The following is a 17887-nucleotide window of genomic DNA, read 5'->3' on the forward strand; positions in this document are numbered from 1 at the left end:
GCGTTGAACGCCGGCCAGATGCACCTTCTGGGCGTTGAACGCCAGCCCGTGCGTCCTCCAGGGTGAAAAATTTTTTCTTCTGTTTTTGACTCTGTTTTTAATTTTTTTGATTTTTTCGTGGCTCCTCATGATCATGTACCTAATTAAACACAAAAATAACAAAGAAACAAAATAAAATGAAATTAGATAAATAAAATTGGGTTGCCTCCCAACAAGCGCTTCTTTAATGTCAATAGCTTGACAGTGGCTCTCATGGTGATCAGGTCAATGTTAGTGTAGCCCCAAACACCAAACTTAGAATTTGGATATGGGGTTTGAACACCAAACTTAGAGTTTGGTTGTGGCTTCACAACACCAAACTTAGAGTTTGACTGTGTGGGTTTTTCTTGACCTTGAACTGAGAGAAGCTCTTCATGCTTACTCTCTTTTGTCACAGAGGGATTGCCATGTGCCTGAAACACAAGGTATTCTCCATTCAATTGAAGGACTAATTCACCTCTGTTGACATCTATCACAGCTCCTGCTGTGGCTAGGAAAGGTCTTCCTAGGATGATGCATTCATCATCTTCCTTCCTAGTGTCTAGGATTATGAAATCAGTAGGGATGTAAAGGCCTTCAACCCTTACTAGCACGTCCTCTACCAACCCATAAGCTTGTCTCACTGACTTGTCTGCCAGTTGTAATGAGAACAAGGCATGTTGTACCTCAATGATTCCCAGCTTCTCCATCACAGAGAGTGGCATAAGATTTATTCCTGATCCAAGATCACATAGAGCTCTTTCAAAGCTCATAGTGCCAATGGTGCAAGGTATTAAGAACTTGCCAGGATCTTGTTTCTTTTGAGGTAGAGTTCTCTGAATCCAAGTATCCAGTTCACTAATGAGCAAGGGAGGTTCACTTTCCCAAGTCTCATTACCAAATAACTTGGCATTCAGCTTCATGATAGCTCCTAAGTATTGAGCAACTTGCTCTCCAGTCACATCTTCATTCTCTTCAGAGGATGAATATTCTTCAGAGCTCATGAATGGCAGAAGGAGATTTAAAGGAATCTCTATGGCCTCTAGATGAGCCTCAGATTCCTCAAGATCCTTAATAGGAAACTCCTTCTTGCTTGAGGAACGTCCCAGGAGGTCTTCCTCACTAGGATTTTCGTCCTCCTCCTCCCTTGTGCATTCGGCCACTTTGATCAAATCAATGGCCTTGCACTCTCCTTTTGGATTCTCTTCTGTATTGCTTGGGAGAATACTGGGAGGAGTTTCAATAACTTTCTTACTCAGCTGGCCTACTTGTGCCTCCAAATTTCTAATGGAGGATCTTGTTTCATTTATGAAACTGAAAGTGGCCTTTGACAGATCAGAGACTATATTGGCTAAATTAGAATTGTTTTGTTCAGAATTCTCTGTCTGTTGCTGAGAAGATGATGGATATGGCTTGCTATTGTTCAGCCTTGTACGTCCACCATTGTTAAAGCCTTGTTGAGGCTTTTGTTGATCCTTCCAGGAGAAATTTGGATGATTTCTCCATGATGAGTTATAGGTGTTTCCATAAGGTTCACCTAAGTAATTAACCTCTGCCATGGCAGGGTTCTCAGGATCATAAGCTTCTTCAGAAGCTGCCTCTCTAGTACTGTTGGATGCGTGTTGCAATCCATTCAGATTTTGAGAGATCATGTTGACCTGTTGAGTCAACACTTTGTTCTGAGCCAATATGGCATTCAGAGCATCAATTTTAAGAACTCCTTTCTTCTGAGGTACCCCATTGTTCACGGAATTCCTCTCAGAAGTGTACATGAACTGGTTGTTTGCAACCATGTCAATGAGTTCTTGAGCCTCTTCAGGCGTTTTCTTCAGGTGAATAGATCCACCTGCAGAATGGTCCAATGACATTTTCGAAAATTCAGAGAGACCATAATAGAATATATCTAATATGGTCCATTCTGAGAACATGTCAGATGGACATCTCTTGGTCAACTGCTTGTATCTTTCCCAAGCTTCATAGATGGATTCACCAGCTTTTTGTTTGAAGGTTTGAACATCCACTCTCAGCTTGCTCAGCTTTTGAGGAGGAAAGAATTTATCTAAGAATACAGTGACAAGCTTATCCCATGAGTCCAGGCTATCCTTGGGTTGTGAATCCAACCATACTCTAGCTCTGTCTCTTACAGCAAAAGGGAAAAGCAAGAGTCTGTAGACTTCAGGATTGACTCCATTTGTCTTTACAGTGTCACAGATCTGCAAGAACTCAGTTAAAAACTGGTAAGGATCTTCAGATGGAAGTCCATAAAATTTGCAGTTTTGTTGCATTAAAGCAACTAGTTGAGGCTTAAGCTCAAAGTTATTGGCTCCAATGGCAGGAATGGAGATGCTTCTTCCATCAAACTTGGACGTTGGCTTAGTGAAGTCACCAAGCATTCTCCTTGCATTATTATTATTATTTTCGGCTGCCATGTCCTTCTCCTGTTCGAAAATTTCTGAAAGGTTGTTTCTCTTAAAGATGTTTTTGGATTGTTGTAATTTAGCTTCTCTTAATTTTCTCTTCAGAGTCCTTTCAGGTTCTGGATCAATTTCAACAAGAGTGCCTTTATCCCTGTTCCTGCTCATATGAGAGAGAAGAAAACAAGAAAAGAAAAGGAAGCCTCTATGTCACAGTATAGAGATTCCTTTATGTTAGTAGAAGAAGAAAGGGGTAGAAGAAGAGTGGAAGAAAAGAAACACAACTGTGAGGATGGCAGAGATGTGAGATGAGATGTTAGGATATGAATGAAGAGAGGTGAAGAGAAGTATTAGTAATTAAATAATTAAATAGAAGAAGAAAAGAGGAGGGAGGTTTCGAAAATAATTTTTGAAAAAGAGTTAGTGATTTTCGAAAATTACAGATAAGGTAAGTTTAAAATTAAAATTTAAAACAAAAAGAATTTTTTTGAAAAAAGAGAGGGATAATTTTCGAAAAATTAGAGAGGGAAAAGTAGTTAGGTGGTTTTGAAAAAGATAAGAAACAAACAAAAAGTTAATTAGTTGATTGAAAAAGATTTGAAATCAAAATTTGAAAAAGATAAGAAGATAAGAAGTTAGATAAGATATTTTGAAATCAAATTTTGAAAAAGATAAAATTTTTGAAAAAGATAAGATAAAAGATAAAAAGATATATTTGAAAAAGATATTTTGAAAAAGATTTAATTTTTAAGATGACTTGACTAACAAGAAACTACAAGATAAGATTCTAGAACTTAAAGATTGAACCTTTCTTAACAAGAAAGTAACAAACTTCAAATTTTTGAAACAATCACATTAATTGTTAGCTAATTTTCGAAAATTAGATGTAAAAATAAGAAAAAGATTTTGAAAATATTTTGAAAAAGATTTTTGAAATTTTCGAAAAAATAAAAAAATGAAAAAGATACGATTTTTGAAAAAGATTTTGAAAAGATAAGATTTTTAAAATTGAAATTTTGATTTGACTTGTAAGAAACAACTAATTTTGAAAATTTTTGACCAAGTCAACCCAAAATTTCGAAAATTTGGAGGGAAATAAGGAAAAGATATTTTTTTTTATTTTTGAATTTTTAATTATGAAAGAGAAAAACAACAAAAATACTTTATGCATGAAATTTTTAGATCAAAACCATAAATGCATGCAAGAATGCTATGAATGTCAAGATGAACACCAAGAACACTTTGAAGATCATGATGAACATCAAGAACATAATTTTGAAAAAATTTTGATGCAAAGAAAATATGCAAGACACCAAACTTAGAAATCTTTAATGCATGGAAAATATGAATGTAAAAATGCACATGAAAAACAACAAACAACACAACACAAGAAATCATCAAGATCAAACAAGAAGACTTGTCAAGAACAACTTGAAGATCATGAAGAACACTATGAATGCATGGGATTTTCGAAAAAATGCAAGAAAAATTTTTAAAGCATGCAATTGACACCAAACTTAAAAATTAACACAAGACTCAAACAAGAAACAAAAAATATTTTTGATTTTTATGATTTTCTAATTTTTTTTTTTTGTATTTTTATTAATATTTTCGAAAATAATGTTGGAAAAACGAAAAATAGAAGAAAAATTTTGAAAAAGATTTTTGAAAAGAAAAGTACCTAATCTGAGCAACAAGATGAACCGTCAGTTGTCCATACTCGAACAATCCCCGGCAACGGCGCCAAAAACTTGGTGGACGAAATTGTGATCACATTATATGTTTCTTGGATTTTGAATGAAAGCTTATTTATAGCACTGCCATGTTCTAATTATTTTGAGATGAAGGCTTCTAAGGAGCAGCACCTGTGTGAGGTTTTCTTTATTGGAATTCACAACTCCGTTCAACTAACCAGCAAGTGTACTGGGTCATCCAAGTAATAACCTTACGTGAGTAAGGGTCGAATCCACAGAGATTGTTGGTATGAAGCAAGCTATGGTCACCTTGCAAATCTCAGTTAGGCAGATTAAAAAGTTATGGGTTCGAAAATAGAAATAAAGATTAGAAATAATAAAAAGGATAGAATACTTATGTAGATTCATTAGTAGGAATTTCAGATAAGCGGAATGGAGGTGCTGTAGAGCTCTCGGACGCCTGCCTTCCTATTCCTTCTACTCAATCCTTCTTACTCCTTTCCATGGCAAGCTTTGTATAGGGGTTCACTATCAGCTGTGGCTACTTTCATTCCTCTCGGGGAAATAACCTGTGCGGCTGTCACTCGCACAGCTAACCAGTCTGGAGGCATCACCCATGGTTGATAGCTACATCCCATCCTCGCAGTGAAAGCTAATGCACGCACTCTGTCACAGTACGGCCAATCACCGGTTGGTTCCCGCTCCTACTGGAATAGAATCCCTCTTTTGCGTTTGTCACTAACGCCCAGCAGGTTAAAGTTTGAAGCACGTCACAGTCATTCATGAACGGAATCCTACTCGGAATACCACAGACAAGGTGAGACTTTCCGGATTCCCAGGATCCTACTCGGAACACCACAGACAAGGTTGGACTTTCCGGATCCAGATAAATGCCGCCATCCATCTAGCTTATACCACGAAGATTCTGTTGGGGAATCTAAGAGATACACATTCAAGCTTCTTTGCATGTAGAACGGAAGTGGTTGTCAATCACGCGTTCATAAGTGAGAATAATGATGAGGGTTATTAACTCATCACATTCATCGTGTTCTTGGGTACGAATGAATATCTTGGAATAAGAATAAGAGAGGAATTGAATAAAAGAAAATAGAACTTCATTAATCTTTGAGGTACAGCAGAGCTCCACACCCTTAATCTATGGTGTGCAGAAACTCCACCGTTAAAAATACATAAGCAAGAGGTCCAGGCATGGCCGAATGGCCAGCCCCCTAAAACGTGATCACAGGATAGAAAATACAATCCAGGATGTCTAATACAATAGTAAAAGGTCCTATATATACTAGACTAGCTACTAGGGTTTACATGAGTAAGTAATTGATGCATAAATTCACTTCCGGGGCCCACTTGGTGTGTGCTTGGGCTGAGCTTGATCAATCCACGAGCTAAGGCATTTCCTGGCGTTGAACTTTGAGTTATGACGTGTTTTGGGCGTTCAACTCCGGATCATGACGTTTTTCTGGCGTTTTACTCCAGACAGCAGCATGAACTTGGCGTTTAACGCCAAGTTACGTCGTCATTCTTCGAATAAAGCATGGACTATTATATATTGCTGGAAAGCCCTGGATGTCTACTTTCCAACGCCGTTGAGAGCGCGCCAATTGGAGTTCTGTAGCTCCAGAAAATCCATTTCGAGTGCAGGGAGGTCAGAATCCAACAGCATCAGCAGTCCTTTTGTCAGCCTTTTTCAGAGTTTTGCTCAAATCCCTCAATTTCAGTCAGAATTTACCTGAAATCACAGAAAAACACACAAACTCATAGTAAAGTCCAGAAATGTGAATTTAACATAAAAACTAATGAAAACATCCCTAAAAGTAGCTTAAACTTGCTAAAAACTATATAAAAACTATGCCAAAAAGCGTATAAATTATCCGCTCATCAGCCACCATGAGCCATGTTAACTCCCACATTAATTACATTAACGTGGAAGCTAACGTGGATAAAAGGGATGATGAGCCAACGTTAGTGACACTCACCTTTGTCACTAACGTGGGAAGTAGGGGCATTTGGAACGTTAGTGACAAAGGTAAGTGTCACTAACGCTCTCGAAGATTTGGCAAGCCTACGTTAAAGGTCACGTTAACTACACTAACGTGAACTCTAACGTAGGAAGAAAGGGGTACTCTCAACGTTATTGAAAAAAGTAAGTCCCAATAACGTGTGCGAAGGACCAAGAGGCAACGTTAGTGGTCACGTTGGTGCCACTAACGTTGAAGTTAACGTTGACCATCTTTGGGTAGGGAACGTTAGTGAAAAAGGTGATTGGCACTAACGTTCTCGAACCCACATCTTCACTTAACGTTAACACCACTAACGTCCTAAGCTAAAGTCCATGCCCACTCGACACTTTCTCTCTGCAAGTAAAGCTAAGCCCAATGAAGATGATAACTGCTTCAACTCAAGATCCAAAGGCCCATATCCAAGACTTGAAGAGCTAACTAGGAGATCAGAAGAGTAGTATAAGTAGGGGTAGTTTTGAACTAGAGGGGAGCTTTTGGCATTTTGAGAACTACTCTCTGTATAATTTTACTTTCTCTGCACTTCTAGTTTTACTTCAAGATGTATTTTCCATCTGTATTTTCCATTCCCAGAGCTATGAACAACTAAACCCCTTTCATTGGGTTAGGGTGCTCTGTTGTAATTTGATGGATCAATATTAGTTTTCATTGTTCTTCTTCTCTCTTTTCTCTTGATTTTACTGGAAAGCTTTCAATCTTCATCCAATTGAATAGTTATCTTGGAAAAGAAGCTATTCATACTTGGATCTCTTCGGAACCTTGGAAGAGGAATGAAGAGATCATGCTAGAAATGCTTTCTCATGTTGGACCAAATTGGGGTTTGGATGGATATAGTGACATATAATCCTACCAACACTTTGATTTGGAAATACATGTGGTATAATCAGTGACCATACTTCATCTCTTCTCATGAGCAATTGACCAAGGAATTGGCTATTGATCAAGATTTGAGAGATTGAATTACCAAGGAATTGGAATTCAATCACTTAAGATTGCCAAGGAGATCAATGAATGCATTGATTGAGGAAGAGATGAAAATGAACTTGATCCGGAGAATGCAACATCTCCTAAGCCCAATGAATTCCCCATTTTTGATCTTACCCATTCTCTTTAATTCTTGCTGTTTACTTTGATGCTCATCTCCCCCAACTCCCATTTAAGATTCTGCAATTTACTTTCTGTCATTTACATTCAGCTCTTTATTCCCAGCATTTATATTTCTGCTATTTACTTTCCCGCCATTTAATTTCTGCAACTCTCAAATCAATTTCTGCTTAGCTCAACTAGAACATTCTCCCAATTAAAGTTGCTTGACCAATCAATCTCTGTAGGATTCGACCTCACTCTATTGTGAGTTTTTACTTGACGACAATTCGGTATACTTGCCGAAGGAAAATTGTTGAGAGACAAGTTTCCGTGCATCAAGTTTATGGCGCCGTTGCCGGGGATTGATTTTGTATCAACAATGATTAGATTGGTGGATAACTAGATTGAGCATTCTTCTTGATTTAATTTCTATTTGAGTAATTTACTTTCAGTTTTAGTTATTTTCCCTCTTTCCCCTTACCCATGTTCTTAGTTGTATACAATCTATTCCACTAACCCACTAACTGTTTGATATATTGCATCACTCACACTAACAGCATTTCTAACAAGAATACTTTCTGCATCTATTTCCTTGCTTGTGCCTTGTTGGTTGTATGACAGGGAGAAGAAGCGGGGCTTCAACTTCCTTTGATTCTGAACCTGAGAGGACCTTCCTTAGATTAAAAAGGGAAGCAAGAGGAAAAAGAGTAGTTAGTGCTGAGGAAGAGGAGGAATATTTTGAACCAAACATGGAGGAGAATATGGAGAACCATCATGAAGAAGAAGCTCACAACCATGGCAGAGAAGGTCCAGCAAATCATGCTGGGCAAGAGAGAAGAGTTCTAGGCTCTTACATCAATCCAAACCCAGGAAACTGTGGAAGTAGCATCCAAAAGCCAACTATACATGCCAACAACTTTGAACTGAAGCCACAACTCATCACTCTTGTTCAGAACAATTGTTCATTCGGAGGAGGTGTCCAAGAAGACCCCAATCAACATCTAACCACATTTCTGAGGGTATGTGATACTGTGAAGTCTAATGGTGTTCATCCTGACACCTATAGAATGCTCCTATTTCGGAGAAGGAGGAGAACGAGGCTGTCTCATCGCCAATGATTAGAAGTTGCTACTGTTGATGGGATGAACAGAACGTGAAGAGGGAGGAGAAACTCGCAGAAGAGAGGGAGGTTTTACCGCCGCACCGCTGGTCGCCGAGGAACACCGCCATTGACGCTGGAAAATGCCACTATTGGAGCCACTGTCCTTGCTCGGCCCCTGTTTCTGTTGCTGTTTACGCTGGTTCAGCCATTGCCGCCACAACCCGTCTCGAATTTCTTCTAATTTCGACACGCAGAGGTAGGGGATTTATTTTAAAATTAACCATTTTAATTTATGAATATCATTGAAGTTTAGTGAGTATCTACAAATAATTTATAAATGTCTTGTGTGATTAATTGGTAGAAATAAGCTTGGTTTGAGGATGTAAAATTTGGATTAGTTTTTTAGATGATGTTCTAGTGTTTCAATTAGTTTATTGAGTTTAGGTTATGGCTGTAAATGTGACTGGTATGATGATGATTACGTGCATGTGAATTGAAATTTGTTTAGCTCTTGTGTGCATCTTGCAAGGTTGTTTGGGGATGAATGCTTGTCGGAAGTTCTGTTTTTTTTTTTTTGCTTAATAATGTTGTGATTGGTGGTTGAATCAAATTATAATGAGTAATTTATGAGATTGAGGCTTGATGAATGATAAATAGATTGAGTTTAGATTTCTAAACTAAGTACCTAAAATTGATTTCTTAACTAAAAGTAGTAATTTTTATGGTTTATAAATAATTTTACAATGAATGGAACCAAATGGTGATAAAATATGTTGATTATTGAGAACCTGTTTGTTTGATAATTGCTGATGAAAGGCTAGTAAACTGTTGAGAAGGAGGGAACCCGTAAGGGCAGTTTAAGTCCGAATTTTTGAGGTGATGCTGTCGAAATTTTTATAAAACTCTAAAACTTTGTTTTTTTATAAATTCGTCCATCGCTTCTCGGTGCATCAATAAGCATCAGGTGGGTAATTGATTAATGATGTTGCTGTGAATGGTGGGTTGAGGTGAAAAATGTGGTGAGTTTCATTCATTGTTCCTTATTTTTTTCCTGTTTTCTCTTCATAGTTATATCTTTTTTTTCTTGATCCTTGTAAATTAATTATTATATATTTTAGGGTGCTGCTACTCTAAATGATTGGAAGATGGTCATCGCTGTTTGAAAAGAGCAATGCATCACAATTGCCTTGTTTGCTTTGAGGTATAAACTATAAAGACTATTCTTCTATTATGGTAAAATCTTTTGGGAAGAACCACATGATTTCATTTTGTTTGGTTTATGAATTGGTTTTGCTTATTATGAAAAATGAATTTTGTTGATTGTTGATTGTTACTATGATGATTTTCATCAGTTCCTACTCTGTCATCTGCTGTTGTTCTGTGCTCTCCTCTCCGCTTGCGTCCACTACGCCGCCCCCCACCTCGTCCGCTGAGGTTCGGTTACAGTGTGTGTTTGGATTAAGCTTATTTTCTGTTATAAATCAAAGAGTTATTTAGCTGAACATGTTCTCTCTATGTAAAAAGTTAAGCATAGAAGTTTTGTTTTAATTCAATTTGTTTGAAATTAAGCTAAGTTGTTTTATGGAGCATAATGTTAATGTTAATGGTTGTTTCTTAATTGTTGGTTGGTTTATTTTTGTTAGCATGTAAAGTGGTTGGGAATTCTGAGTTGATTCTCTCAATGGCCCGAATGACTCAAGTAAAATTGCTGCATTTGATTTTGATGGCCTAAATGACTCAAGTAAAAAATCTTAGAATTCTGGAGAAGATTGCCCAAATATTCAAAGAGGATTTGAATTTTGGTGGAGAGGAGCTTTCTCGAAGCAGAATGGAGAGTAAGAATAGACAAGACAATTACGAATTACAGCTACAACAGTTGATAATCCTTGAAGACAGACAGTCCCAGCATGGTGGAATTGACAGCATTCTATTGGGTGTGTCTCCTTTTAACCTTCTCTTGATCATTTCAATTTCTATTTAATTCCTCTGTGTTGACCAGCATTTCAACCTTGGTAGCTTACCTGTAAAGCTGCTTGTTTGAAATGTGATAGACTCTGTCTTCATCCATGATTGATTTACCTTGAACAAGTTAGCACCATTGTATTTTTTTTCCTTTTTTCTTTTGGCACTTTTTTGTTTGTTTGTTGTGCACATAATCTAATCATTTCAATAGAAACAACCTGTGAGTATAGAATTTATAGTTCATGTGGGTACTTGGAAACATTCTTCTTTTATCAGTGTGCATAGTCATCGATTTACACTTAGGCTGGTCATAATTTGGCTCTATCTTGAGCTGACAACACTACACTCTTGAAGAATGTTATTTTTTTATTATGAGGCTGTTCTATCTTCCTTATGTATTTAGGGGCAACACAACCTGAGCTTCAGTTGCAATTTGTTTAGTTCTAAACCTTTTCCATTCATATTTAGTCTTGTTTAATCATCTCTTTGCAGTTACATAGAAGAAATAAGAGTTCATGTGCTATCAATTTAATTTAGTGGATAAGATTTCATGTTTAACTGGCTACTGCAAGGTAGGGCTGGTGAGCTAAGTTTTCTGCATTGTGTGAGACACTATACTAAGCAAAGCAACTACTGATGTTGACAAAGGGGTCCATGATGAGACTGGTTTCTTTTAGATATGTTTGAATAAGTATGCTTGAATCTGAAGTCTAAGATTTGCTATTATATTTATTGCTACTGTTGGTTTACCTTCTGGTAGTGTCAAAGGAGGGGACAGGAGGGGGGATGTGGGTCTTGTGACCTTATGTGGTGCTTTCAGTGCAAAGAAGTTCTTGGATTTAATATATTTTATAAATTACAACCTTTTGATTTGATGTATTAAGAAGCTTATTTATTAGCAATGCAAATATTGCTTTTCTTACTGGCTATAACAATCATGCTTGAAAATAACTACACTATGGTTACTTGATCCTTTTGATGCCTTATTAAGAATTGAATTTGTTAAGTACCTATGTGCTTGTATCCATTGTGCTAGTGATACTTGTTATATACATGCCATTGTTCTTTATTTTGTATTTTACTAATTTAAAATACTTCATTTTTTCCCCAGTTAAGAAGCTTGTGTTCCTTGTGGTCTGCAGGTGGTTCTGTTTATTGAAAATATGGGCTTGGATAAAGAAACTATTGGGAGAATTATTTTTTGCTGCCAGCATTGATAAAACTCTTTAGAGGAAGATTAAATTCCTTTCTAGGATTGGTGTTTTTTAAGCTTATTTTCCTGGGATAATTAGAAAATATCCGGAATTACTTTTAACCAACACTGATACAACTATATTGTATCCGGAAATTTTTGGTTCACTAAGTATATAAATGTTTATTTTTTTATGGTAAGTGTTCAATTAGTTTTCTTTAGTAATTTGATTCAAATAGTTTAACCTTGTTTATTGACATTAAATTAAAAAAAATAGTTGGAACTAATTTCAATGCAACATGAGAAAACTATTGTAAATAAAGAATAATATAGTTATAAAAAACCGTTGTCAAAAGTAACAAAAGGTAATGGTATTAAAACCATTGTCAAAGACAGTTACAAAATGACAATGGTATTAAAACTGTTGCAAAAAACACCAACAAAGGCAACGCTTTTAAACCGTTGTCTTTATGAACAACAAAATTACAACAATTTAAAACTGTTGTCTATCCAGTTACGGTTTTAAACCGTTACGTCATCAAAGAGAACGGTTTTAAACCATTGCCTATTTAGTAACGGTTTTAAACCGTTCTTTAAAAATTGTTGTCAAAACCGTTGTCTATGCCAGTAACTATGGCAACGGTTTTTTTGTTGTCGTTGCCTTAGGTAAAAAACTGTTGCCTTTGAGCATTGGTAACGGCCGCATATACCACAGGTCAAAAACCGTTGCCAAAGTGTTGCCTAAAGTTTTAGGAATGGTTTTCTGATCTATGACAACAGTTTTTGACCGTTGCGAAAACCCTTATTTGTAGAATGGAATTCCATTCTCACTCAAGGACAAAGCAGCTAAGTGGCTGGAGTCTTTTCCGAAGGAGAGTTTGACAACCTGGGAAGATGTGGTGAACAAATTCTTGGCAAGATTTTACCCTCCTCAACGAATTAATAGGTTGAGAGCTGAGGTACAAACCTTCAGGCAACAAGATGGTGAAACTCTCTACGAAGCATGGGAGAGGTTTAAGGACCTAACAAAAAGGTGCCCACCAGATATGTTCAATGAATGGGTGCAGCTGCATATTTTCTATGAAGAACTTTCTTATGAATCGAAGAAGGCAATAGACCACTCATCCGGGAGATCTCTGAACAAAAAGAAGACCATTGAAGAAGCCATAGATGTCATTGAAACTGTAGCAGAGAATGACTATTTCTATGCTTCTGAAAGAGGCAACACTAGAGGAGTGATGGAGCTAAACAACATAGATGCATTGCTGGCTCAAAACAAGATGATCACTAAGCAGTTGGCTGACCTTACCAAGAAGATGGAGCGGAACCAAGTAGCAGCAATCACCACCTCAGCAGCAGCTCAAGCAGGAGTGAATGTAGAGGATGAGAGTGACCAGGAACAAGCCAACTACATTGGAAACTCACCTAGGCAAGCATATGATCCATACTCCAAAACATACAATCCTGGTTGGAGGAACCACCCAAACTTTGGGTGGGGAAATCAACAAGACCATGGCCAAGATGCCTTGGCATCACGCTCCGGCCGCCATCCACCAGCCAGACACGTCAGCTCCGACCAGTACAGAAGATCTCATCCGAGATCGACCTACAGTTTCAGGTAACCCTCGGAACATTTTATATTGATAAACCTTCAAGATATACCATCCTCAACCATTATTTGCACTTCATGAACCCTTTTCTTCCCATGGTCTTTGGTCTTTTTATTTTTAGCATGAGGACATGCTCGGTTTAAGTGTGGGGAGGTTTGATAAACCCCACTTTTGTGGTTTATATTGTGTAGAATTTGAGAATTTTTGTCAATATTTTCCATACTTATTCACAAGAATTGCATGGTTTCGTGTTCTCTTCCTAATATTACTTCATGATTGAAAACATGCTTCTTTTGCCTTAAATTGCCATATTTTGATCCTCTTTTATTATCATTCAATACCGTGATGTGTTTGTTTAGTGATTTCAGAGTTTATAGGGCAAGAATGGCCTAGAAGAGAGAAAGAAAGCATGCACAAGTGGAAGGAACATGAAGAATTGAATTTTGGGAAAATCAGCAGCGACGCGCAGGCACACCTCACACGCACGCGTGGGTGCAGAAAGTTGGAGATGCCGCGCGAAGATTGGCACATCCACGTGGATTGGCATAATCTCCATCGACGCGCACGCGAGCATGATGCGTACGCGTGGATCGCGAAATTCAGGCGATGCGCACGCGTGCATGACGCGTACGCGTGACGAGCTGCACGTGACCTCATTAAAAGAAATCGTGCCTGACAATTTCTGAGGCTCAACAGGCCCAAATTCAAGCTGGTTTTGCATGGAAAATACCCAAGAATCCTAGGGGGAAGGGGGGATCATTCACTACACACTTAGACACAATTTTAGCTACTTTTTGGTTTTTTGGTTCTTCTAGAGAGAGAAACCCTTGTTCCTCTCTAGATCTAGCTGATTTGATCTTCCCTTGTTGAATTCTGAATTGAATTTTGTTGATTTCTAGTTTTGATTACTTAATTTGAATTCCTTAGTATAATTTTGTTTAGATTTTGTGTTAGATTTATGTTTTCTTGTAAATTGTCATTTTCTACCCATTTCATGAATCTTGTGGATCTTGAATTGTTAATGTTACATTGATGTTCTCCATGATTAATTGTGTTGTTTGAGTGATTTTCTATTGATAATTGTTAGTGGGTACTTTCTAATTTCAATTTAATTGCATTTTGAATATGTCTTTTAGTAATGCTCACCATGTGTTTGATGAAATGTTTCCTTTGATTATGGAGTAGTTTTCTTTACTCTTGGCCTAGGATAAGGGAATTGGGTAAACTTGAGTCATTGGGTCTAATTGGTTTGGTAATTTGAGAACCCTTAGTGGTCAAGTTGATACCCATTGACACTAACCCACTACTAAGTCAATTGGTAGTTGGATTGGGACTTATGAGTTGAGATTGATCAAGCCACTTGACGTACCTCAAGCTTAGAAGTAAATATTACGTACTTAAAGCTCTTGGAGGTTGACCCAGTGAGTTTGGTTCCTCATAATTGTCAAGATATGGTTATTAGACAAGGATGGTGATCCTAATTCCTATGCCTAGCCAAGAGTTGCTTTTATTATTCATATTTGAAACCCAAAAATTTCAATTGCTTAGTTCTAGTGATAGCTACTTGTTTAGTTTTAGAGTAGAATTATATTGGATGTTCTCTTATTAGTTTGAAATTGCTCATACATTGCCTTAGTCATTTGATTTGGTTTCTTGCACTTCAAGATTTCTTGTTTGTTAAGTCTATTAGTTTAATTTCTTGATCATGACTTGCAACCCCAGAATTCTAACCAATGTTGATGCACATGTTTGCCCAATCCTTGTGAGACGACCCGAGGTTTGAATAATTCGGTTACTTTTATTGGGGTCGAACGTTGTGACAACCAATTCTTTAAAATTTGATTTGAGGATTATTTGTCGGTTGAAAGCTATATTTGCAACGTGAATATTTTGTGAAATTCCTTATCGACGATAGTCCACCCATCAAATTTTTTGCGCTGTTGCCGGGGAATGGTTGCAACGTATGCCTTGACATTGGTTATGTGAATATGTGAATAGTGTAGATAGTTTACTTGCTTTCAATACCTAGTTATAGTTTAGATTTCTTTTATACATGTACTATGACTCTCAAGTTTGATGACTCGGTCTCAACCAAATTCTAGCTTAGCTGAGTTTGACCCTGAGATTGAAAGAACTTTGTTACACACTCGGCAAGCTAGACGGCAGTTGGACTATACGGCTAGTACTTTGGCCTCTCTTGAGGAGCATACTGAATCACTAGACGGTACCTAGAGTGACTTGGAGTCTGCTACGTCCTATTCTTCTGTTGGTACCACTAATACATCTATTCATCCCACAGATGAACCATACATGGCAGAGCCACACTGGATCACTCTACATGAACAAGGGGATCCGGATATCATACTTCAACCCTTGCAAGCAAGGTATCCCAGCCTTGATCCAAACTTTGAGTTGAAGAATAGCTTGATAAATCTACTTCCCAAGTATCATGGCTTCCGGGTCAAGACCCCATCCAACATCTAAGAAATTTTCAAGTTGCTTGTTCTACGGCTCGAAGGCATAGAGCCGATAAGGTGGCTATTATGGTTTTTGCCTTCCCCTTCTCTCGTGAGGGGCAAGCAAAAACGTGGTTTTATTCACAGCCGGATGAGATTGTGACCAATTGGGATTTCTTGAGAAGAGAGTTTTTAGACAAATTCTTTCCGTCGGAGAAGACCTACTACATCCGGAAGCAGATCTCGAGTATAATGCAAAAGGACCAAGAGAGTTTGTATGAGTATTGGATAAGGTTCAAGAGCTTATTTGAATCTTGTCCACACCATGGATTGGACACTCACTTGCTCATTAGTTACATCACCGGAGGTCTTTGTGCGGAAGATAGAAGATTGCTCACCGCGTCAAGTGGTGGTTCCCTTTCCAAAAACAAATCGGGGGGAGAAGCTTGGAGCTTTATAAATGATGTTGCCGAGTGATGAGCGGATAATTTATACCCTTTTTGGCACTGTTTTTATATAGTTTTTAGTATGTTTTAGTTAGTTTTTATTATATTTTTATTAGTTTTTATGCAAAAATCACATTTCTGGACTTTATTATGAGTTTGTGTATTTTTCTGTGATTTCAGGTATTTTCTGGCTGAAATTGAGGAACCTGAGTAAAAATCTGATTCAGAGGCTGAAAAATGACTGCAGATGCTGTTGGATTCAGACCTCCCTGCACTCGAAGTAGATTTTCTGGAGCTACAGAAGCCCCATTGGCGTGCTCTCAATTGCGTTAGAAAGTAGACATCCTGGGCTTTCCAGCAATATATAATAGTCCATACTTTACCCGAGATTTGATGGCCCAAACTGGCATTCAAAGTCAGCCCAAGGAATTATGGCGTAAAACGCCCAAACTTGCACCAGAATTGGAGTTAAACGCCCAAACTGGCACCAAAGCCGGCGTTTAACTCCAGGAACAGCCTAAGCACGAAGAAGCTTCAATGCTCAGCCCAAGCACACACCAAGTGGGCCCCGAAAGTGGATTTCTGCACTATCTGCACTTAGTTACTCATTTTCTGTAAACCATAGTAACTAGTTTAGTATAAATACTACTTTTAGAGATTTATTTTAGATCTCTGGACATTTAGTCCTTAGACTTTGGCACTTTTATGGAGGCTGGCCTCACGGCCTTGCCTAGACCTTCTTTCACTTATATATTTTCAACGGTGGAGTTTCTACATCCCATATATTAAGGTGTGGAGCTCTGCTGTTCTTCATGAGTTAATGAAAGTACTATTGTTTTTCCTTCAATTCACGCCTACTTCTTCTCCAAGATATACTCTTTGTTACTCGCTTAGCCAAGATCTGCGTGCTTGACAACCACAAAGCAGTCTACATGATGTTCAACGTAGTCATTGGACGCCAGCTGGAGTATATTCTCTTGGATATCTAATAGACAGACTGAGTCTGTGAGATTAGTATGTTCGTGGTATAGGCTAAAACCATTGGCAGCATTCCTGGGATCCGGAAAGTCTAAACCTTGTCTGTGGTATTCTGAGTAGGATCCGGGATCCAGAAAGTCTAAACCTTGTCTGTGGTATTCTGAGTAGGATCTGAGAAGGGATGACTGTGACGAGCTTCAAACCTGCGAATGTTGGGCGCAAGTGACAGTGTGCAAAAGGACAATGGTCCTATTCCGACTCTAGCGGAAACCGACAGATGATTAGCCGTGCGGTGACAGCGCATATGGATTTGTTTTCATCCGAGAAGATCATACAGCTTGCCATGGAAGGAGGTAACGCATGGTTGGAAGAAGGCAGTAGGAAAGCAGAAGTTCAGAAGCAACAAAGCATCTCTATATGCTTATCTGAAATTCCCACCAATGAATTACATAACTTGCTTCAAGCCGACAATCTCTGTGGGATCGACCCTTACTCACCTATGGTATTACTTGGAAGACCCAGTGCACTTGCTGGTTAGTTACGCGAAGTTGTGCAGAGTTGTGAAGAAAGTATTAGATCACGATTTCGTGTACCAAGTTTTTGGCGCCGTTGCCGGAGATTGTTCGAGTTTGGACAACTGACGGTTCATCTTGTTGCTTAGATTGGGTAATTTTCTTCTTGTTTTAACCTTTATTTTATTTTCAAAAAGTTTTCAAAAATCTTTCATAATTTTTGTTCTTTTTCGTTTTTCCAAAATAATTTTTGAAAAATACAAAAAATTTAATAAAATCATAAAAACCAAAAATTTTGTGTTTCTTGTTTGAGTCTAGTGTCAAATTTTAAGTTTGGTGTCAATTACATCCTTTTAAATTTTCTTTAAATTTTGAAAATTC

At 37.8% G+C, this 17887-nt stretch overlaps 1 non-coding gene across 1 annotated transcript; it reads left to right on the plus strand.

Annotated features, from left to right (window-relative positions):
- Nucleotides 1-1944: 1944 nt before the first annotated feature.
- Nucleotides 1945-2048, plus strand: LOC130958531 (small nucleolar RNA R71). Its single transcript, XR_009077646.1, has one exon. It is a non-coding gene; the product is annotated as a small nucleolar RNA R71 (small nucleolar RNA).
- Nucleotides 2049-17887: the final 15839 nt, after the last annotated feature.

Source organism: Arachis stenosperma, chromosome 10, assembly GCF_014773155.1.
Source record: "Arachis stenosperma cultivar V10309 chromosome 10, arast.V10309.gnm1.PFL2, whole genome shotgun sequence".
In the NCBI taxonomy this organism is placed as follows: Eukaryota; Viridiplantae; Streptophyta; class Magnoliopsida; order Fabales; family Fabaceae; genus Arachis; species Arachis stenosperma.